Here is a 24,046-nt window from a genome sequence, read left to right as displayed (position 1 = left end):
ACCTTAGAATTGTGCTGCAGTCCAGTTCTTTGAGGGTGTACTTGGTTGCGTTCCACCACTGCTGTTAGTGTAATATTGTCATCACTTAATATTGAGTTTAGGATAAGAAAAAGGGTCAAAACCTCTCCATCATTCAAATGTTGCATGTGCACTCATCTTAATGCAAAAGTCCAAAACACGAGAGCAGTTCCACATGAGGGTGAGTGGGAAGCACTTTTCCACCCCAGGAATGTGCCATTGAGCAAGGCATTCTCCCCTAAAACAGATCCACGTTAGTGCTGGTCATTGGCCAAAGATACAGGATTATAGACGCTCCAGGCACCCTGGTGTGCAGTAAATGTGTGCAACCTTTCTTCCTTCGGGTCCAGCTCAATTAAAAACGACTGATCCACATTTCGAACCTGATCAGAGGGTAAAGTTGAATTCATAAAGCCGGCGGATATTCACAGAGGTGTTGGAGCACGACCGCCGTTCTCAGGCCTTCAAAAGCGTCACGCAGCTCGGCCTGAATGCAGAGGGTTGCTGTCCGTACTCTCCGTCATAGAAGCGATAACACAGCCCCAGATGGGAGTGTATTGTGGCCTGTGACCCCGAGGTCACGGGGTCGGAGCAGAGTGAACAGAGGCCGGTCGTTAAGGACTCCTCACGGAGTTCCTCTTTCTTCCAAAGGACGCGTGGCTCACTAATTGAGGGTCCACCTCTCAAAACCCCAAGTGCGAGGCCCTTGACACCCTAAAATGACCGCTGGCGTGAGCTGCAGGGGGAGGAGGGAGCTGTGGGAAATGAAAAGGAGTGAGCAATAATGTGGGCAGTGTTGTTAGAGCTGCCACTAATGATTTTTCCATTATGAATAATTGTATTGGTGATTTATAGATTATTTTATAAAACGTCTTTAGCCAAGTTGATAAGTTAATCAGTTGAGTCGAGTGGAACTGCTGATATTTATGTATCTTCACTTTACTCTCAGACAAATTTTGTTGTGATATTCTTGTCGAAAAAAATAGTCACAAATGATCCTTAAAAGTTTGCACAGCCCAAAGTATTGTGTTAAATGACATAAAGTTGATATTTAGAAAATGTCTGTCCATGTCTATATAGAGATGTATCAAATGAGTTTTCCCGCCTAAAACAAGGCAATAAAATTATCTTTTTAATCAAAGACATCTATCTCATCTGCTAAAAAAAACCATGGCTGTTTGTTTGTTTGTTGCAAACAGTTTTAGTTGATGTGAGGCGAAATCGGGATGTTTTTAAAGGAAACAGAAAACAATGTTTAATGAACATCCAGGTCCTGGCAGTGCAACCCTCCACTAGATGTGTTGCTCCGCACCGTGAACAGACTGCAGGGAGAGGAGAAGTGGAAAAGGCGTGCCGAGTTGGCTGGGAACCTCGACAGTGAGCTTTACCCACAACCCTTCACCCCACCGCCAGCGCTCACCGGGGTACAAACAACCTTTGTGGCTTCTCCCTCGCTCGTCATTTTGACAAACGTAAAGTGTTTCATGTTTTTGGCTCCCGGCATCGTTCCTGGTCGTATTACTGCAACATGCAGGCATACGCTCCAGCGAAATGTGTGATTGTTCAGAGAGATTTAAGGATCTTTCATTCACATATCTCTGTTAAAAGACATGAGATGCCAAACAAGTAAAGTCTGTATTGGTTTGAAAAAAAGAAACATTTCTCTTACGAATTTGACATTTAAAAAATATGTAATAATACAAAAATGAAGATCTGTTATATATATTTTTCTCAAATGGAGCAGCTTTAAACATAACGTTACCACAACGCTTCAGGGACAGCGTGATCCTCTCAGGAGCTTTTGTTCTCCAAATTGTGAGGAACTTTAACTGGAAAAACTTTCCAAATTCCAGATGTCTCCTGGAGAAATTAATACAAGAATCTTCACGTTGTATTTACTTTTCTACTCGCTAACAGCCAGTGATTGTATAGGTAAATAAGATACAGTATTGTTTACCAACTTCTTTACAAAACAAACCTGAGAAAATATAAAATAGAGTAATGTAGTCATTGTGGTTGCGGCATCATATAAAATATTGAATATTATTAATATAAATGTTTCTGACCTTTTCTTTTTGTACTCTTTTTTGGAAGTATTTTTAAACTTATTTTGTGTCTTCATATTTCTTGTTGATTTAAATGAATTAATGTTTTACCCTTCAGGTTAAACCTGTTGGGTCCTATAAGAGTAACTGATACAATAATGTGATTGATATTCTACACATGGAAACCTCAAATCATGAAACATCAGCTGATATATATTTTACATGAGCACAAAACATTAACAAAAGCTTTTGATAACAATCGTCACTCCAATCCTCACTGAATGAAACACTTTCTACCTCAGATGTAAAGTTATTGTTGTGTGTCAGCCATTTTATACAGGATTACAGTAAAAAATGGCCATGCAAGAGTAAAACCACTTCATGATTCATTACTTCCTAAACGAGCGGCCACACAGAGCAGGATGTTTCTTCTTCTTCTTCTGGCACTCAACAGTAACTTCAAACCTACAACCGAATGAATCGGACCAGTTTACCGTGGGCACGTAACATTTTAGTTGGACCATAAAACCATCTCACAACAACAAATACCTCATGTTGTTGTGGTGATGAAGCACATTGTAATTACGTTCTCAAACACAGATCATTGTATTACACACACACACACACACACACACTGTTTACACAATCAGGAGTGCTGTGTTTAAAAAGTGAGTGCATGTGGAAGCTGCAGCTGCTGTATCGGTTTCTCAGCGTGATGGAAAGTGTGGGCTGCCTGCAGCGCAGCGGCTCAGCTTTCAGATCAGCTCCACTGATATAATGGCTTCTTTAATCCGAGCCAATTAGACCCACAGGGAACGGGGAGTGGCTGCTTTCACACTGCAGCAATTTGCGCTGGGGGGTGGGAGGACTGATCGACAGGCAGCCGTGTGAAAACAGAAAGACAAATAGGTTATAATTTGAACCCATGGAGAGGCAATATGGAGGACGCAGCAGCCTGCATGGGAAACTATTCGTGGGAGTTTTCTTACTTCAGGAACAATCATTCAGCAGCACGTGATCACAATAAATCAGATAATTGAAGCACTTCACTAAAACAAAATAACATTGACAGTGGTAGTTTTTTCCAAAACATTACAAACAATTGCTAATATCACTAAATGGTCATATATGTTCTTCAAAAAGCAGTGGAAACGTTTATGTTTGTATTGCATGTGGAACTTAAGCAGTTCCCCTTTTTTTATATAATATGTTTTACCGGCAGGAAAGTATAAAAGTAAAAATATTTAAAGACAAATCCAAAAAGTGAAAATACTTTCGCGTAACAGAAATGTTGTTTTAAATCATCTCATTCCCCCTCAGCTTTATTGTATAATGAATAAGTGACAAGATAAAGCTGACTTTATTATCATTACTGTTGTTGTTACTGTTTAAAATACTATGACTTATTTGTTACTTGGAGACTAATTTGCTCTTAAAGCAAAAAACAAGTTTTGTTCTCTGTTCAAGTAGAAATAAAAACATGTAAAGGACTCATTTATTTTCATACATGAAGCAAAACATCACGACCCTAACCAGTTCCTTCTCAAAAAATTACAAAATAAAAGGCTTTAAAAATAAAATCTGCTTCAAGTTGAAATCAAACTGCCGTCTGGTTACAGGAGGAGATTTTTAGGAGAGTTCAACATCTCGATGATGCTGTCGGAGCCTCAGAACCTGCTGTGCTGCAAAGCTCCAGCTGGGGGTGCTCCCAACTGAAGTTGCACCAACGAAAGACGGAATGGGAATTACCTCCTTTAAAAAAAATGTTCCTCCTCTGTTGCAGTCAGTGTGATAAGAACATGTGGGCAACACCACCGGAGGATTATCTTTGAGTGTTGGTTCCATTCATATGATGATGATGATGATGATGATGATGCATTGTCCCCAAAAAATCTCTCTCTTGTCATGTGTGTGCTATTTTTAGAGTTTTGTTTTTATCATATAGTGGATAGCAGAGACCTGAGTGGGAGATTGGAGCGTGGCAACACTTGAACCCGCGATTACATGTTCAACACCGTGGACCCTCTGACAGCAGCACACACACACTGAGAGGTCTCACTGCATACCTGGACTGCTCCACAGTCTTTAGTCACAAAACCGAAACACACTTTAAAATCTAACACGAGATATGGAAGAATTGAGGAACCGTGCCTATACAGCATTCAACAAATTAATTGGATATTGGGGTCAAGTGGACTCTGATCCGGTTCCGGGTCCCAGATGTACCTTCTGTAAATGTAAAACGTACATCTAAGAACAGGAAAGGCTTTTTCTATACAACCAGTGGTAGAGGTAGTATTCAGATCCGTCACGTAAGTAACGCTTTCAATATCATGATGTGAGAATATAAGAAGTAAAAGATTGAAAGTAGAAAAGAAAGTCACCGACAATTTCTTTTACAGTAATTGGCCACTGTGTTTATTATATGATGATATAGCTGTGATGATCTGTAAGAGGAATGTTGCTGTTGTAGGAGTTGCTGCAAAATGTAACAATTTTACACATTGTTGGATCTCGAACAATTATATCTTCTAAGAGTGTAACATGTAAAACATTAATTTGTAAAATAACTAGTTGCTCTGGGTGGCAAATTAATGTAGGAGAGTAAACACCGTTGTAGAAGTAGCACTAATGGTAATAAACAACTACAAGGCTTTAAAAGGTTTCTCAGACGCAGTAGATGAGTAAAAGCTCATAATTATTAAAAATATCTAAAAGATTTATACCAAAAACACGTTTGACAAAGCTTCTGGTGACCTTTTTGTTCATTATTTTCTCTTCCATCTCATTCATGCTCACGTTCAAGTCCATATTTTAATGTCGTTTAAAACCCCAATTTTTAACATTTGTCAACCCGAAGTCCTCCAGTTCAGTAGAGATGTCCATTAAACGTGAGATTGTGACACAAACCGTGTCTTCTCGCTGTTGTTTCTGGTGCTGCGGCGGAGCATTAACATGTGAAAGCCCACAGATCCTGTGAACTTATTTGACCTCCGACCTCTCCTCTGTGTCTTGCAGACAACAAATAGCTGCAGCTGCGGTGGCGGGTTCCCAGTCGGTTCTCACTCACAGACTCCAGTTCAGATTGACTGGGCCCTGTCTGCAGAGGCAACAATGAGTGAGTAAGAATAAGTGATTATTATAAGTGGTTCTGACTTGTTTTGACCAGTAATGACTTACTGAGGCACATTCTTCGTGCTCTTATATACTTCACATAGTTTAAACATCTCAGAGGCCAGACGAGCGCGAGCAGACACACGGACACATACGTGCATACACAGTGCAGATAAAACCCTTTATTTATGGAAAGCAGTCAAGTAATATTTGGTAACCTGCAGAGGGTGCTGTGTTGAAATGAGAGAAACAACATGAGAATAAAATGAAGCCGAAGAATGTGTGAGATCATTTTGAACCGAGCTTGTTGTGTTACCTTTAGGGACGGTAGGTACGCTTCGTTTTTGGACTTTTCTCTCTCCGCTGAAATATGTTCACTGCTCATGGATGTACAGTTGGTTAATATATTGTCCAACATTCAAATGATGCACCATATTGCGTGGTATGTGCGAAACCCTCGTCATGAATTATGATATTGTCCATATTTAAATGAAAGTGGTCTGTTTTAGCTGTTCAATAAAACGCTGGAGGTACTTTCAGGATTAAAATGTTACACTTTCTAATGAATGTAGGTTCTCGTTTTTCCCAATGTTTTTGGCTCGTGACCGCTCGCGTTAAAGCAACATATGCTAATGACCCCTCGTCACCACAGTGTACGTGTTTTTAACTTTGTAATGTATTAATCATTGATTTAGAGGAAAGTCAAAAAGCCTCATTTAGAGGCGAAAGATCATTTCATGAAGCAGAAGGGTGAATTTTGTGCTTTTTCTGGTCTATTAATCATGTTGGAGTCTCGACTTCTGAGTGGTTTTGTACACCGTCTCTAGTATTGTTTCATCATTTGTGTGTTTGAATTCGGAAATTGTTCCCCTAAATGTACAATGTGTATGCATGATGTTTATGCCATGCAAGAGTCCAGGCAGCTTCTTTTTGTTCTATTTTGAAAAAATAGGAAGAAAATAATACGTGATGCATCTTCTTCGACTGAATCCAAACCTTCGTCGCCTTCCTGGATTTGGTCGATCACGTTTATCTGGATTTCTTTGGATGTTTTTTTCATAGAGGGAAGATTTTTATACCTCAAACGTGTTCACACGATGACACAAACACACATGTGCCAGACAGACACATTTCTACACGCATCGAGACTCAGACATGCAAACAACACTGGCACACACTTTCTCACAGCACCACCCAGACACACACACACACACACACACACCCACAGTGTGACGCAGACAGTTTGAAGGGCCTCATCCCGCCTGCCTTTCTTTGCCTGTCTGCTCCGCCTGACCCAGCCTTATTATATGTCTAATTAAGTAGTCAGACCCTCCAACGTGCCATGACATACTCACGGCTGATTTCTAGCCATGTTTTGTGCCTGTGTCTTCGTCTGGACGGATTGGTTTTATATCGCAAATCTATGAGATATTGTTTCCCCATCGAGCTCGCCGCCCCACTGTCAGCGGTGTGGGAGAGTTGAGGGATAATTCACCAAACGTTCAATAGCACCCACTAGACTGTTTTTGTGGGAAACCAGCGAGTGGATGACTTTTAGACAGAAGAGGGAAAATTTCAGACAATGTTCATTTGTGTAAAGAGGTTCAACTGAGCATTGCAATGCAGGATCTCTGTCACGCATTTATGAGCGGAACAATCTGTGATAATGTGACCAGAAGTCAAGAGATTCTTTGAAAAACTGTGATCAGTCTGCACTGTTTTTGCATATTCCTTAGGAATCAGCCATCATGTTTTGGGATGTGTGTGTGTGTGGCTTGGTGGGGCTGGACGACACACTTCGTCCCCCTGTCCGTCCCCTCCTCCCCTCCTGATGGAGTCACGAGCTCTCATCAAGAAGGAGGCCAAGAGGTTAAACTCCGCAAACCAGCAGGTCAACAACCTCTTTATCCGGCTTTGACCCCCCCACCCCCCGACCCCCATTCTTATATACCATTTCCATTCGAAATATTGTACTTTTTAATCTACTGCATTTGTTTAACATCTGTAGTTACGATGGTTACTTCAATGACACTTCATATACAAAAACATATATAAAGCTCCTCCCCTAATAATGTCTTGTATCGTAATGTCTTGGATAATAATGTCGGTCACGAAAAACATATTTCAGCAAAATGTGTACTTTTACTTGTGACGTACATGGTGGTGTTGGTACTTTAACTTGAGTATGGGGTCTGAGTACTTCCTCCACACCATCTTTAGCAATAACTAATGGTATGAGACGAGGAGGGTGTGTCTTTGTAAATAATAACCAGCATGATGTCGCAGGTGTCTTTATGAGAAATCCCAGCGGCCTGCGAGGACACACCACAACAATCAGAGGGATCAAAGGTCAAGCAACTTGTGGATTTAAAAGGCCATTGAAGACGGTCACACAGCAAAACACACTCACACACACATTCCAAAGGTCAATTGTGTGTGGAGAGGTGGTAATTAAAGAGGAAGTGACCATTGTCCATCTGCCCTGAGGTCAGAACTCTTTATGTCAAACTTAATTTCTGACCTTTCACAGGCCGAGGATTTTTATTTAAACAATGTTTTAAGATGTTTGTTTTTCTACCTTGACATACACATACTTTTCCGTGCATTATATGGATAAATACCAGGAACAGGAGTGTGCTGTCTGCCTGGTGTGTTTTACATTTCAGAGTATTAACAGATCAAATAACATTGCTTCTCTATCAAATCTAAACTTTCTGTGAGTCGGCTCCTCAGAGCCAGACAAGGTCACTTCTTAAAACTAGATGTTTGTGTTTGATTCTTATTGTAAGCGACGCAGTTTATTCACATGAGGGTGACATCAAGTTAAAGATTTTCAATGCAAGTGGCGATACAATAACATTTTATTATCTGTTTATAAAACAACCTGGAACCCTCTTTTTCATTTGACAAAGGTGGTGAATGATGAATCCTGTTCAAACATAATCATTGTTACATTAACTGTGGCTAAATTCAATGCAGCCTAAAATGTATAAAAAGTTATAATTTAAAGCATACCCTGTGAAAACGAAACATTTCTTGAGTCTTTTCTTCATCATGCGGGGTAAAAGAGTTCAGAAACCACATATATGTTAAATGTCAAGATGGAGAAGTGAAGGAGCACCGGCGTGAAATCCAACAAGAATGTATTATCAAAAGGTATTACTCTTGATTAGACCGTGTCTAAATAAGAGAATACGTAAAGAGACCTGACAGATGTACAGGGCTACATATACTTGTATTTCGGTTGGAATGAAACAAGTGAGGCGCGGTCCCGATTCCCACGTACTCGAGACAATTACAGATTACATCTCCACATAAGCAGAGAACTGAAGGGAAGATCTTTCATAGTTAAGTATTTCTTAAATATTGAATGGACTTTTGTTTAAATCTGAAACAATTAACTGATTAATTGGTATAGATGGTCCACCGAAGATTAAAAATGTTATATTTCGGGGGTTCTTTTAGCAAAAAACCGCCAACATTCCCTGTAGTTCCAGTTTCTCACTTTGTGAGCCGATTTCCTCTTTTTTTTGGACTGCTGCTCTAAACTAAATAAGCAATTGGAAGAGTGTAACTTAAGCTTCAGGAAACTGTGACCGATGTTTTAAATGAATAATCTATTCATTGAGATGAAAGATAATGAAAGTGGTTACTTGCAGCCGTACGTTTTCTATCGTCACTCCTGTGAATCTGAATCTGCTGCATTCAAATAAAGTTTGAAATTAAATTTGACCTTCAGATTCAGAGACTTGAAGTGACCACTCGCATCAGTTTCATCTCCGGTGAGACTTCTGGGGGCTTCACCACAGGATTCTCTCAGAGGCATTTGGTATTCATCACCTCATCACGCAGGCGAGGATTTGCCGTTGAACTTGAACCCAGTTCCCTCACACCGCCTGATTTCACGGTGGCAGCCTCGAGCCCTCCCCCCTCCCCCCCCCCCTCCCCCCCGCAGCACTGCACTTGTCTTTGTTAAGCTGTCTTCCTTGACTTTCCGCATCCCCCGTCTGGCCCTCTGCAACCTCTCTTCCATCTCTGCCCCCCCCCCCCGCCCCTCCCTCGCTGCCATTCTTCACTTCTGGGTTGGGGGGCTCCAGGAGACGGCCCACTGGGACTCGCAATACAGAATGCTAATCAGGCCCTCGGCGGCACTTCCCACGATTTTCCTCCCAGACATGAGCTTTTGTTTCGTTATTGATTCCATTATAATCAGACGGTTCCCGTAACTTTGCTGCTGTCTGGAGGCCGGTCTGCAGCAGCAGAGGCCTACCTGTCAGAAGGCCTTTCTCACATTCACACAGGATTTATGTTTGGAGGGAAACAAAACAAATGCTCATGTTTACAAGATTTGCAGTGTTACTTCTTTTGACAGGATTCTACCCTGTTTTAATACACTGCCATTCATGTTTTAAAGAATAGGATTTCAAATGTACTGGAAATACTCTGTATAAAGCCTCCTGTAACGGACAATGTACTGTCTAATTTGTATACTGCATCTGCCAGGTCTCTAATCAGATGTTTCCACTTGCAGTTTCTTACAAAACAGTTTGGATTAATTAATTTAACCTTTTATTTATTCGGGTACAGGAGGTTAGATGAGCATACGTGTTGTTTGAACCATTTAGTAGAACAGAAGATACAGAATAGCAACAACAGCAGAGTCGAAGTTCAGGTTCAGTGATGGCAATCGGTATTTAGAAAATGATTGTTGAGAGTGATCATTAAGTTGCAGAACTGAATAAGTGTTTTTATTTTTAGGTGATATTACAGATTATTGCACAAGACTTCTGCATTTACAGCAGTCAGTTGTTCCTATAAATAATCTCTGAAGATCCCATGGGAAGGTGTGTGATATTTTAAGGACATTCCACTGTTACCGTGAAACAGACGCCGTTGGGTTTAGACAACAAAACCACTTAGTTAGGTTTAGGAAAAATATAATTGTTGTTCTTCTAACAAGTATGTTAATTAAATCAAACGGAAACAACGTAACATACGAATCGCTTAATTTAAAACTCGGGACACCGACCTCCATCACCAGTCTCCCGGTGGAAAATCCTGTGTTTGTTTTTAGTTTGTATTTACCAACAAATATTATGTACAATTATTTAACCAAGGAAAATGTTAAAATGAATAGTTTTTAAATAAACATAAAACTGCTCCCAAAAGTTGCCAAACATCCAATTTACACGAACCTCCGTCTCTCCTGTCATTGTCCTTGCTGTCACTACAGTGAGTTGAAGGAGGTGTGTGTGGAGGTGTGTGTGTGTGTGTTTGTGTGTGTGTGTGTGTGTGTGTGTGTGTGTGTGTGTGTGTGTGTGTGTGTGTGTGTGTGTGAGAAACAAATGCTCAAAAGAATCCTCTTTTTCCTCGAGACCTTCAGCCCCGGAGTGTTTTTGAGCTCAACGATGACCTCGTCCCTCCAGATGTTTCTAGATGCTTCATACGGTGTGGCAGCAGCTGGATCCACTGGCCTGCGCCTCCTTGAGGGCAGCTGTGCCACGCTGTCCCAGACTCAACACATCATCCAGATGTGGCTGTGTGTGTGTACAGTGCGTGTAAACATTGGTTAGTGGTTGTGTTTAGTGTTCATATGAGCATGTTGTTCTCGGCTCACTGCCGGAGCGTTTCTACCTCTGGATGTTTACTTGTGTCATAATAAGTTGGTCAGTTTACCTGTGCAGGTATAGTGCGTTAAAGGGAGTAGTTTATAACCACGTCTTGATACTGGTGCTTTCTCCCAGTTCGCTCATGTGTTGATCATTACACACACCAAGATTATGTATTTTAACATGTCCCTGTCCTATACGTCTCTGTAATTCAAAAATAAATCATCTTTGCCAAGTCTAAATACTGGCATCATAACTAAATACATTCTTCATCATAGCTCGTTAGATTTGAACACAATTCTGGGAAATGATGCATCACTGTTATCTTGTATTTTCCCATTAACATGATATTTCCCACACTTCACTTTAATTGCAGGTTAAAAATGAGCTTAAACCAAACGTGTGAGCGCATAAGCGTGGCTGTAAAGTCACGGGCTGCAGTCTCAGGCGTGCTGTGAAGAGCTCTGTAGGAAAGTGAGAGAGCCGTTTGTCTCCTTGACTATCACCGCCTCCAGCTTCTATGTGGCTGACAGTAACAGTAAAGGACGGTACTGGATGACGCCCGTGAGAGGACCTGTGCATCCGACCTTCTCTCTCGTAAATAAGTGGTAAAAAAAACACACAAACACTGCCCCGTGAAGATAAACGTGCTACAGTAAGCAATGATTCACATCACATGTAAAGCTTGTAAGGAATTTTATTTTATCAACATTAAATTTTTTGCTGTTGGTTCTTTTGTGTTTTCTTATGTGTACATCTCTGTGTTTCTTCTGTTGCCATGACTGTGAGAAATAAATCTCCCCCTAGGACAACGCTAATCCATAAATAAAGACTATTGGCGCTTATTTTCTGTGAGTCTTCTGTTGCAAAGTGGGAGCTGTGGTTTATTTCTCAATTGTTGCACTCTGTGTGGATATTTACATGATTTAGGGACATAAACACGAACAGAACGGCTCAGATATCTTATTGAGTACTTTCTTTGTTACCCATCTGATACAAATTCAATTGAACAACGCATTTAAAATGTCCCATACTTATTGATTTTAAATTCACTTGCATAGCTAACTGGCAAATGTGTTGTTGATGTAACCTCAGTATATGTGGATGATGTACTTTACAAGAAACCGGATGCAGATTTGTAAATTTGGTCTAACAAATTTGTTAATATGATAATTGTGTCATGGTTGATTCTACATTCTTTACGCCTTTTTAAATACACAAACGTAGACATAGGATATACACACATAGACAGGTATTGTCTCATTGTAAACACACTTTTATTGATTCAAATAAACAGCAGTTGAAACAGTTGCATAGTACAGAAATGGAGCACATTAACAGCAGCTCATGTGCAAATCCTTCTTATATAAGACTCCTCAAACAGTCATCCATCGTGCAATATAATCAATTATTCCCTCTGAATAGTATTCAAAATGCATAAAATCTATTGCACATATTCACAAATTCTCCACGATGGATCAAAACAAAATCCCATGCATTCACATGTTCGTATGACATTAACAAAGGAACTGATTTAAAATGAATATATCCACTTTTCCTGTGCAATTACTGATAAAACAATAGAATAAGTCTGTATTGTTTCTCATCAAACCTCTAAGAAAACTTACTTCAACACACATTGCAGCTCTGCTCATATAGTGCATATTAGTATAACATCACAATTCTCTCACACAAACTCAACCCGTATATATTTCGCTGTGCAAACTTAACAATACAATTATTGTGCAAACACTTATACAAATAGTGCAAACTTAAAAACCTCCTACTCCTTTCTTTTGCATAGAGAAAAAAATTAAACATATTGTTGTTTTGATTGCACAAAAACGCTTCCTGCAGGGATAATGGCCCTATTTATTAAATGTGTACGCTAAATCAAAATCTAAATACCTCTGTAAAAAAAAAAAGCCTGGGAAAGACCTCCATAAGAGCTGATTTTACCACCTACTCCTTTTGCATGCCATGGTTATACATCCCTTAGATAGCAATGGAATAAATAAAAACTCTAATATGAGAAGATGGAATATGAAGGAAACTAGTTGTTTAAAAATAAAATTTAAAATAGTCATCTAAATGATTGTTATACAATTCATAGTTGATGGACCAAGTCCATCAAATAATGTGTTTCACACAGATTGTCAACATGACACAAATATAGACATTTAAATGTTCACTGAAATAATTATAAACAAACATAATTCAAAAGATAAATGTAAGAAAATGGAATGTAAAATCTATAATTTAGGATCTAAGATAGGATTCTCATCTCAGGGATAATAATACATTGGGAAACTAATTACTGATAGTAAAAAAAAAAACTCAAAATAGATTGAACCTCGTGTGTGTAATCCAAGCTCTGACCTACATGAAAATGTAGTACAGAAGTTTCCTGAACATCTATGCACAGCAGCTCCCAATAACACACTCACTACACACACACACACACACACACACACACAGATCACTTTTGCCGTCTTCTACTCTCTGTTTCAGTCAGTTGGTCCTCTTGTACCGAAATCTTCTGTCGCCGGTTGGTTTCTGTCTTCATTCACATAAAGATGTCCTGCTGTCGCGTCCGATATCAGTTTTGACTCGTCGCTGGAGACGGCTGCTCTCCCAGAACCTGTGTGTGTCTTCGTGAGCAGTTAAAGATGTAGTCCTGAGTCAGACGAACGTCACTGGACTCAAAGTCCCAGTCCCAAAGAGCAAGGAGGCAAAGATCCGATGATTTCCAACTTCAGACTGATCGGAAACCTTCAAGGAAAAAACAGATGAGTCGGTTAAAGTCCTTCAATGAGGTATAAGAGCAAGCACAGACACATGTATCTACACTGCTCTACACTTTGCATTGAGAAACAACACAAATATGCAGTGATGCAACAAGTATAATCACTATATTTCATTAATGTCCTGATGAGATTACCAGTTTCTGCATTATGTGGAGCAGCAGAATAAGCATATGCTTTTTTCATCCTGTATTTTATTTATATTGTGTTGGCTCAAATCCATATTATTCCCCAGTTGCTCTGATTCCACAGTGTTTACAGTATAGGACTGAAGATGCCTGTAAAATATATTGATCCCAGGGGGCCATCTTGGTTCAATAATTCAAAATAATTCTGCATCTGCACAAGTAATTACCAATCTAACACAGGTTTCCTGCATATCTAATATATCTTGAACAATCAGCCTTTTTGTAACAAAGCCACAGCATTTTTCTATAATTCTTGTCCATATTTCAAAGCGCTTAAAGATGTCAAATATGTGGAAAGATTGCAGACGGATTTTGAGTCACGGATCATGTGCACAGGCTCATACATTCGTTGGACTCTGAGCCAAGTCCGGCATAATCTAACACAAAAGCTCAGTGTTACTGTTTCATAGGTCGCTCACTGAGTGGTCTTTACTGTAAGCTCCCATTCGCTGCCCATAGATGGCACACTAATAACAGAGGGAACTCGGCACGCAATCAAATGTGTCCCCAACCCCCCAAAACACCAAACTCCAAAACAGACCATGTCTGTGTTTGCCAGTCTAGACGCAAGCTGCTCTTCCAATCACCAACATCAGACCTCCTCTCCTCCTCTTCCTCCTCTCCTCCTCTCCTTTCTCCCTCTCTTTCCCCCTCTCCTCTCCTCTCCTCTCCCCCTCTCCTCTCCTCTCCCCCTCCTCCTCAACCCCCACCCCCCCCACTATCATTGTCTGAGCAGCCAAAGTGTTTTTTCCCACGCTTTATTTTCACCGTCCTGTTTGCAGCCAGGCTGGAGGAGGTGGGGGTGGAAGAGTGGAGGGAGTGGGAGGTAAGAACTGATGGGGTCGCCATGGAAACCCCACATTGGCATGCCCCTGATTGGGCTATGTGGTGGCTAATTATTCAGCGCATATGCTTAAAAAAAACAATAAAGTAGGACGTATTGAAATGCAGAGCCAAGCGTCGCATGGTGTGTGATTAACATATGAGCCCCGGCTGCTTTTGATGAAAGACGCCTCAGTTTCATCGCTGCATGTAGAACTTAACTGCAATGTGTAATTGTATGTGCATGTTAAATACATTAAGGCATCGCTTTACAATTTCAACCGTAGTTATTTTTTCTTTTTTTCCACACATTTACTATTTGTATATGACAACTTTTGTATAGTTTTTTCTTTAAAGCAAATCTTCTTTACCTTGTTTGATTTTTCTATGTAGAGATTAAACATGCACATATGCCAATTTACACGAGAAGATCAACGCAAACTTTTTACATCGAGGTTGCCAAAGCTAAAACAAAGACTGTGTGTGTGTGTGTGTGTGTGTGTGTGGGTGGGTGGGGGTTGTGTGTGTGTGTGTGTGTCAGAGGCAGTAGGGATGGAGGGTCTGCTATGTGAAAGAAACCCGTTGGGTAGGGCTTCGTATATGTGTGTGTGTAGGGGGGGGTTATATTAACAATGGCAGGCATTGTTTACCAATCTCCCTCGTCCATTAATCAGGCCGATCCGGCTCTAATTGGCGTTTTGGTTAAGCTGGTCTCCAGACCCCCTTTCCCTCCACTGGCCTAAATAATGGCGTTACGCCACAAGTGCCGCCACACATTGGGGAGGACAATGTGTCGCTTGTCTGCGGGCCCAGGATAGAATCCCCACCCTCTCCTCTTGCCCTCCTTTCTTAGCACCCCCTGCCACCCCCCCCCCCCCCAAGATAAACCTCACACAGAAACACAAAGACGGCCTCTCACTATTGAGATCTCACTGTCGCAGCCTCCCTCTCCTCATCTGTCTGCCCCCCTCTCCTCCTTCCAGTCTTTCTCAGTCATTCCTTCACAACACTTTTTCCTCTCTGAACTGTCGTTTTCCCTCGTTTCTGCCGGTCGTCGTGAGAGTAGCAGTTCAATGATCAGAACAATGCTCACTTCTTATCCCCTGCTTAAAGGTCGGATGAAATGCTGCGGCCGTTTACAAAAAAAATCCTGTTTCCAAATTTGGAAATGTAAATGTGTCCACGCCTGTATACAGACTGTATGCTTCTCTAAAAGTTAAAACATTTCTCAGATCTGTAAAACCATTTTGTATTTTTTTTTAAGTCATGTTCATAAAGCACAAAGGCCAGAGAGGTTGAGAAATACTGTATATTAGTTTAGGTTATAAATTTAGAGTAATTTCCAGCTAAATCCCCAAAGATATTTATTTCATCTCTTGGACTTGAACCCCGTTATAAACCAAGATCAAAAGGATCATGAAGCTGAGAATGTAGACGCATGGTTTTCATTCAGCAGCTGAAAAAATGTGAAAAGGCGATGATACATGTATCTTACATTATTAAATTCTAATAAAATCTCAATGTTTTGATGTTCCTCCGCTTGAGAAATTAGAGACAGTTAATGCTGCCATGTCAAATGAGCCACATGTCAAGAATATTCTTCTACAAGCCAAACGTGAAATCTAATGCACGTGTGAGGAAGAAACGCGCTAACGAGCGGAGATTTATGAAGACTGCCACGTTGCTAATCACGGCTCCTTGTGTATGTCAGCGAGTGCGGAGGTGTTGCTTCCTTTCTTCCACGTCATCAAACCAAAGCTGTCTGCGGCGTAAATAATATGTGAACGATCCACGTGCAGAAATTATGCCAGTAGAAATGATAACTCTTTGCAATCAAAAATAATCATCCAATTAATGTCCTGGAAACCTGAAGCAGCAGAGAGAGTTTTTTTCAGGGCGTCGTGGAAATTTCACAAAATGGTCGATCGCCAGCGTCTGCATGCGGCTCGGAGACGGGCACGACGAAAGCGACGCGGCGGGAACCGCAGCTGCCCTTAAAAATGCCAGTTTGCCGACGCTCGAAAGCCACCGGCTCCACAGTTTCCTCCTATCTCAGCCCTTCCCCGCCGCATGTCTCTCGGGGCGATCTCCACAATTAACACACTGGCAGTAATTAACAGTGTCTTGAGGCAACCACTGGCGCGGAAAGCATCGGGGCCAACGCGGAGTGGGGGAAGGTGCAGCGCCGGCTATCCACGTTCTGCTGTTTTCAGCTGCCATTTTGTGCCAGTCTCAACACCTAAGATGGTGGCAGGACTGTGACTTGCCGTGTGGGAGAGGAGGACAAACTGGCAAGGGAGGGGTCGGAAGAGAGGAGGATTATGGGATTGAGGAGGGAGTCTCTTATTTTTCATTCTTCTAGTCGGTACATTGCTGAACGGTTATCAAGACAGAGGACAGAGAGGCGGAGTGACAGAAAGAGGCAAGGTCGTCAGATTGGTGCCCTACATGCACCACACATAGAAGAGGAATTCTCACACACACACACACACACACACGCAGACGCACTCACACACACACACACACTAACGTCAGACAGGAGGTACAAAGTGTGTATAAAGCGTAGGGGTGAAACAAACAACACCCTGTGATGGTCTGTTTGCGTAAAAAACTTGGAATTTACATGTGCTTAGTATACGCTGCACACGTGTGCCCATGCATGAACACACACACACACAAACAACCAACACAGCCGTTCTCATGGTATGGTCTGCCCCTGAGCATGCAAATGACATTCATTATGCAAATGCATACAAATCACAACCAACCATCTGGGAATCCAAGCTGGGGAAAAAAAAACGAAAAAGAATAAAATGAAATGAATGAGGAGGGAAAGCAGAAAGAAGAAGCATGTTTAGACGAGTGTGTGGGGAAAGTACAGTGTCAGCGCATGTGAACACGTGGTCAAAAGGTATTAGGCTTATGACTTTAAGGCTTTAAGACATAATAAAGCTGAATCAATCTCAAATATAAAAGATTAAGCTGCGGCCATGAGACATGTTTCAAGAGACGAATGAATGTGAAGCAGGATTGAGAAGTTTTACATAAAAATGATCTTACAACCTTATTTTCACTTTGTGCTACGTCACACTGCAGTGTTGACGGAGCTCATGAGGTGTAAGAAGAGATTTCTTTAGGCCATTATTTTAGAACGATATTTACGTTCTAGAAAGTGTTCATGCTCGACCAAGTTACGTAAAACATGTGAGATAAGATGACCCTCTTCCTCAGTGGCTTGTCCCTCTTCCTCAGTGGCTTGTCGTTCCCCACTGACGTCACGCCTGTTTGAGACAAAGCTCATTGAGTTCTTTTAGCAGGAAATCAAGACGAGCATCGGCTGGAGAGGAGAAGCTCCAAATGATGGCAAAGTGCTCCTAATTGGCTCTCGAGGTGTTCTTTGTTTTTTTCACCTCTGCCACCACCGCTCTGTCCTACATGTGCTCTATAACCACAAGGGCTGCATTCACGTTATCCTAAAACTCGAAATTAGAGATGTTTGTGGACTGTTTTTATGTGTATAAAGAGGCCGATGAGGCTCCAGCTGCATGGTTTAACCGTGCGAAGACTCAACCAACAACAAAACACAGTTTCCTTCCCGAAGAAAGGGATTCAAGCATGAAAACGTGAAAACACGCATATTTTAGCCAATTATCTGGCATCGCTGAAAAGGCAAAATAAAGGCTAATTAAAAACAGATCAAGGCCAAATTCTTGCACAAACAAAGTGCAATTAGACAAAGAGATTCCTGAGTGTGCATGTGTATTCTATCCATGCTCCATTTTATTCTTCTCAATAATTGTATCCAATGTCGAATAATAACTTATTTGTCACATTTTTGTCCTCACAGGACACCTCATTTTAATTGATTTGTGATCAGAGAGGCCTCTAATAAATGTTTTAAATTACAACACTTGTAAAAATCTGATAGAACTATGTAAGGGCCATACATGCATGAGGCACAGTGCACAGGGACTAATCCTCTGAGTGGCAGTAGCATGTAATTACACCGTTTACCTCTATGGATGGACAAGAAGGTGCGAGTTACACTGTCAGTTATTGATGCCTTTTATGAGACACTCTGAAATGTCTAAATTGGCTACAGAGTTTGTTCTAATCTGGTATAAGGACTAAGGAGCAGATTAAAACCTTAAGAAGGAACTTGGAAAATAAGGCTGATCCTTCATTAACGTGAGCTGTTTGTATGTGGCCCTTAGCTCAGCCCTACAGTATCTGTAACTCAAAGCGTCAGCCCTGCATGACTAGTTTAAAGTCACAGTGCAATTGATTTTCATGGCGTTGTACTTAATTTGATCCACTTCCTCCTGAAGCGAGATGGTCGGACAGAATATAGAGTGGCTGTATGACGAGAAGAGCAGTTTATATTCAGGTCACCACGAAAGATTCTCTCTTTTTTCAGGAGACAAAAGTAAAAAAAGTACAAGTTTGGACAGATTGTTTTGTTGTTTTCATGCAATGTACCATTAACTGGGAGCAGGTGAACACATTTGTTGTGACCTATTTCAATCATTTTGAGTATCAGTGTGACTTTAAGTGCATATAGTTGTTAAGGACATCAATGTTTCCCTCCCCATCAAGCCCTTGATGGATACAGTACACCAGTGGTTTGAAAAGAGCCGACATGAGGAAACATTCACACACAAACATCTTGTTACACAAGAACCCCCACCCCTCCTAAATCCCCCGCCCCTCCTTCTAAAACCCCTTATGTAACACAGCGTCCTACCTTCACGTGGTCATTGTCCGAGCCCATTCCTGATTCTTCTTGTGCTTTTCATTTAGTTTTTCACTGTGCAGGCGTGTAATGGGATTCTTGTTACTTTCGGTTATCTAGCTTTATGAAAAATGTACGTCACTCATACAGCTAGATAACCAAAGATAACAGACAACCCCTCAGGCCTGCAAACACAACTCTCTGCAGCAGCACACTCACACACACACACACACACCTGTAAGGACACACAATGACAGGGAACATGCTTAAAAGGCTAATTGACCAAAACAAAGCTATATTTTACTCATTGGAGATATTCCAAAGGTGTAAATAATGACAATAGTCATACATCTGGAGTGTTAATACAGATAATTTATTACATTGTGTTAAAAATGCCTCAATGAAATGAGATGAAAAACAAGCATGACTAAAGATTCACAAGGGATTCTGCTGGGAAAACACATTTTCCAAGCTATTAAGTGTCTTTTATACGACTGAAATGTGAATGAGCTCTTATAGGAATTCAAAACAATGCATTATAGCCGACCATCCAGTGAACTAAAGACAAATAAAGATCTTTATGGGGGGCATCAGAAGCTCGGGATGAAATGGCACGCAGTGGAATCATTTACACAAATAGCACTGTGAGGAAAATATTACAGTATGGTCGAATAAAAGAGGAACTCTCTTGAAATGTTGACACATTACCTCATTTTAGAGGCAAAAGTCTTTGACTCTATTAAAGTATTCGGTCAGTATTTTTTTAACTACAGGTATAAACCATTAACATTCATGTTATGTTACATCTTTAACAATAATGCTCTATTTTTTCCCTGAGCATTATTCAAATATTATTATCATAAAAAGTTTACAGCCTCAAAATATACAAATAGTTACATATAGGCCTATTGCTCAGAAGAACGTGTGTATAGAGACTCATATCTTCACTTATTGCAAAAATTAAATGTATATTTGAGAGAATTGTTGTGGATACCTTTATTTATATTAATTCATTTGGTATTATACAGTGATGTGTAAACTCCCTGACACAGTTTATTTATAGTTAATATATATATATATATGGATACAATTTCCATAATTCATAATTATCTGCTAAAATATTAGACCTATAGCCAATGTGTTTGGCTATAGGTCTCTAAATATTATAATTGTCGTGTGTGTGTGTCTAAAATATTCCACATAACTGCTTTTATTAAATAGCTTTTTTGTGAGAGGGGAGTGACGTCACTGGCATCGCTGGCTTTCAATTAATGCAGCGAGGTGTGATGCCCAATTAACACACACGCACGTCCGCCATTACGGAGAGGCTGTTCCTTCTCTTGCATTGGACATGTAGGCCTCTGCCTCAAACACGAACGCACGCAGAGCCTCTCTAAACATATAGATACACACATCAGTCCATGCTTTAGCCTGCATTGTATCTGCTTCCTGAATGAGCTCAGAGAGGGATGAATTATAGAGAGCAAGCTTTGGATTTGTGCCAGAGAAAAAGGAAACATCCATTAGTGGAGATCACGTTGCTGTTTTACGTCTGCAGGCCGTGACACACATATTTTAACACGAGCTCGCGACTTCAACGTTCACATGAACTCCCCCTGATGACTTGAACTCAGGGTATTCTCGTGTATTGCAATAACAACAATTCCACGTATAGTATTATTGTGATATATTGTTAGATTTGTGACTAACAGTTTAACTTTTCCCACCTAACGTGAGTGATGGGTGGCGAGATGCAGTATGTTGCCCGAGGCTAAATATAATTTTAAACATAAAAGTCGACTTGTGTCTTAGTTGTGTATTACGTTTTTTAAATGCAAAAAAATGACTTTATTTTTCCTACTGCATGGCATGTGACTTCTGAAGCTGTTACTACGTAATGGTCGTTTCTATTTTGCTGTCCCTCTAAATGCAATAAGTAAAGAAGAAAAAAAGATAGTATCGCAATTGTGTATTTATTTGTATTTTTCTATTTGTTTGTTAATCAGATATCTGTGAGGTGCAATTTTAACTCCCCTGAATTAAAGCAAATATTAAATACTGCAGCACTGCTAAATGTAAATTAACGACTAAGACGAAATGCTTTTAAACTGTATTTCTTTCTTTCTTTTAATTGATATCTGATGCGTTTTCTGCAAATATGTACTACAGAAGAGTCAGCGCGGTGTGGAGAAATTATGAAACACATGGCTCACTAAAACGCATAAAGGGAACAAGGCATTATTTAGGTCCAAACTGACTTCTGGTATCGCTGATTGTGGGAAAACTGCAATTTCTATAGGTTTCATTCAAGGTACCTCGTGTAATGTGGGGCGGGGTTCTACTTTAATAGATTGCCAGGAGCATAAAAGCTTTCTAAATGATGCCAAATCTGAGCGGAACAGTCGCTTCCAAAAAAAAGGATCCCGAAAGGATTTTAAAATGATTTCCAGGAGTAATCAATTAGTTCCACACAGTGTGCTGCAGCGTGGTCACTTGGTTTTTTCGCGCGCGTGTGTGTGTGGGAGGAGGTGGGGGGGCGTGTGTGTGTGTGTGTGCGTGCGTGCGTGCGTGTGTGTGTGTGTGTGTGTGAGAGAGAGAGAGAGAGAATGTTCGTCTCTATATGGATTTTTCCTGATTTTCTTGAAATGCATTAAGACCAAAGTGGGATCATTCTCACCTGGAAGTTGGAGGAACATCTCGTCTTCACTTCTGGTACTTTTGTGTATCATGTTCTAGTGGGGCGGGAAAAAAAGAATTACTAATTAATAGGAAAAGAAAGTTCAGTAGAATCTCTAAGAAAGGCATCCTCAGTTAGAATGAGTGTAGGTCACAGAAGCCCGATACGAGTGCAGTGTGCGTCGCGTTGCTCCTGCAGCTTCACTGACTGCAGCATGAAGGAGGCTCCAGAGATGCTGCTGCATACACAACGGCCCCTTGTCAGTTACGACATGTCACAGACCCGCGTCTCACGGCACAGTGCACGTCTGCGAGATACATGCCGTCAACACATGGCTCGTGCATTTCACCATGCATGTATCTGTTTGGTTGAAAGCGCAGAGTCATGGTTACTGCTCATTTCAAAGCCCCGATTCCTATCTTTATTTTGGGGGGGAACATCCGACTAATCTGGCCTTTGCGTCATCCGGCCTGTGTCCAGCACGTGCGCGTTATATGAGCTGTTCAGATCATCAAAAAAAACGTGCATGTGTAAAATATGTTTCCTTTCAAACAAATGAAATCTCACTTTGAGAATAGAGAAAGTCCAACAACATAGTATTTCTCCTATGGCGCAATACATCCACCACAAACACACACATGACAATGTGATGTCATAATTGTTAGAATAAAAGATACACGCATGAGAGGGAGGTCTTTCTACCCACTCACACAGATTAGGGAGGCTTTACGTAAGAGCTCCCCGATGCTGGCGCCGTAGCCTACTGTGTAATCTCCGGCTACGGGAAGCCGCACACTGCATGCGCTCCTTTGGCCTTTCTGCGCGCGCTGCCGCCTGCTTAGCCTTTTCCGCGCGTGAGCTGCTGACAGCAAACGGGCCCAACGTAACCCTGTGCTGGGAGAGGTCGCACCGCCCGAGGCCACACGGATACCGCCACAGGCCGGTGTTACAGACCCGTGCGCCACTGTGAGAGGACACGTTGGTCACATCTGCAATGTGATGATTTATGGCCAAAGAAGCGCCAGTGTTTACCATCTCTGTCCAGCTTGTGAACTAAACGCAACAGGAACTTATAATAATAAGTAATAGACATAACAACAGAGACGGTTCTGGTCTCAAAGACGATCATACACATGTATGCTGTAACTTAACGTTGAAGAAGAAGAAGTAAACTATCATTCGTATGGTATTTTATGTGAATCATCGCTTAAATGTGTTATCAAAGTGTATTGGGAAGAAGGGTGGGCGAGAGAGAGAGAGAGAGACATGTAGATCCTCATTCTTGGTACAATATTAACATTGATAATAGTAAACTGGGACCTATAATCAAAAGGCCTCGCGTAGCTCACCCTGTACGGCCACTGAAGTCACTGCTTCACGCTCAGATATCTGCAAACCGCCTTGGACGCTTACTGTATCTATCTAGTGCCAAACAAACGTGTGTGCAGCCACAAGTGAAACTACACGCCTGTGCTGCTGCCATCAGAGGATGGTCAGCCTGTATCTCGGATGCTGCTGCTGCTGCACATCTTTTCAAGGGACCATAAACTGGTCTGAGAACAGAACGAGCATCACTGGCAGAAATGGATTTGAAGCATCTGTTCGGCGTGTAGATGCACTTATTTCACAACCGGGTTACACACAACGTGCTATAGACGCGCATGATCTCTCCATGTGAATCCTCTCCTGCAGGTTTAAACTCACTCTCCTATATGCCTCAAAACCACTCATAATACAAAGCACGGTTCTTACTGTTTCCTCCTCAGGTGCACAAGGGTGGGTTGCACTGGGCTTGGATAAGCTCCTGGTAACCAGTGCTCCCTCCGGACTGGGAGCCAAATGAGCGCGTTCGTGAGCGACGTCTTGAGCTTTGTGGCGACGGCGCATCGTGACGTCCCGCCGGCTGCGTCCATTTGTTTAAATCTAACGGGTCTTCTTGTTGCTCTCCGCGCATATCGTCACACGGCCGTCCTCCACATCCACAGCCCCCGTCCTCCCCTCGCCAAACGGGGGAGTTGGGGCTGTCCGGTGGCTACA

At 41.4% G+C, this 24,046-nt stretch overlaps 1 long non-coding RNA gene across 1 annotated transcript; it reads right to left on the bottom strand.

Annotated features, from left to right (window-relative positions):
* Positions 1 to 12,041: 12,041 nt before the first annotated feature.
* LOC130193267 (uncharacterized) lies at positions 12,042 to 24,046 on the bottom strand. The gene is made up of 4 exons (XR_008831531.1): positions 23,762 to 24,046; positions 22,010 to 22,064; positions 19,345 to 19,567; positions 12,042 to 13,558 (listed from the first exon to the last, which is right to left on the bottom strand). It is a non-coding gene; the product is annotated as an uncharacterized LOC130193267 (long non-coding RNA).

This window comes from Pseudoliparis swirei, chromosome 1, assembly GCF_029220125.1.
Source record: "Pseudoliparis swirei isolate HS2019 ecotype Mariana Trench chromosome 1, NWPU_hadal_v1, whole genome shotgun sequence".
In the NCBI taxonomy this organism is placed as follows: Eukaryota; Metazoa; Chordata; class Actinopteri; order Perciformes; family Liparidae; genus Pseudoliparis; species Pseudoliparis swirei.
This window is presented reverse-complemented; position numbering and strand designations above follow the sequence as displayed.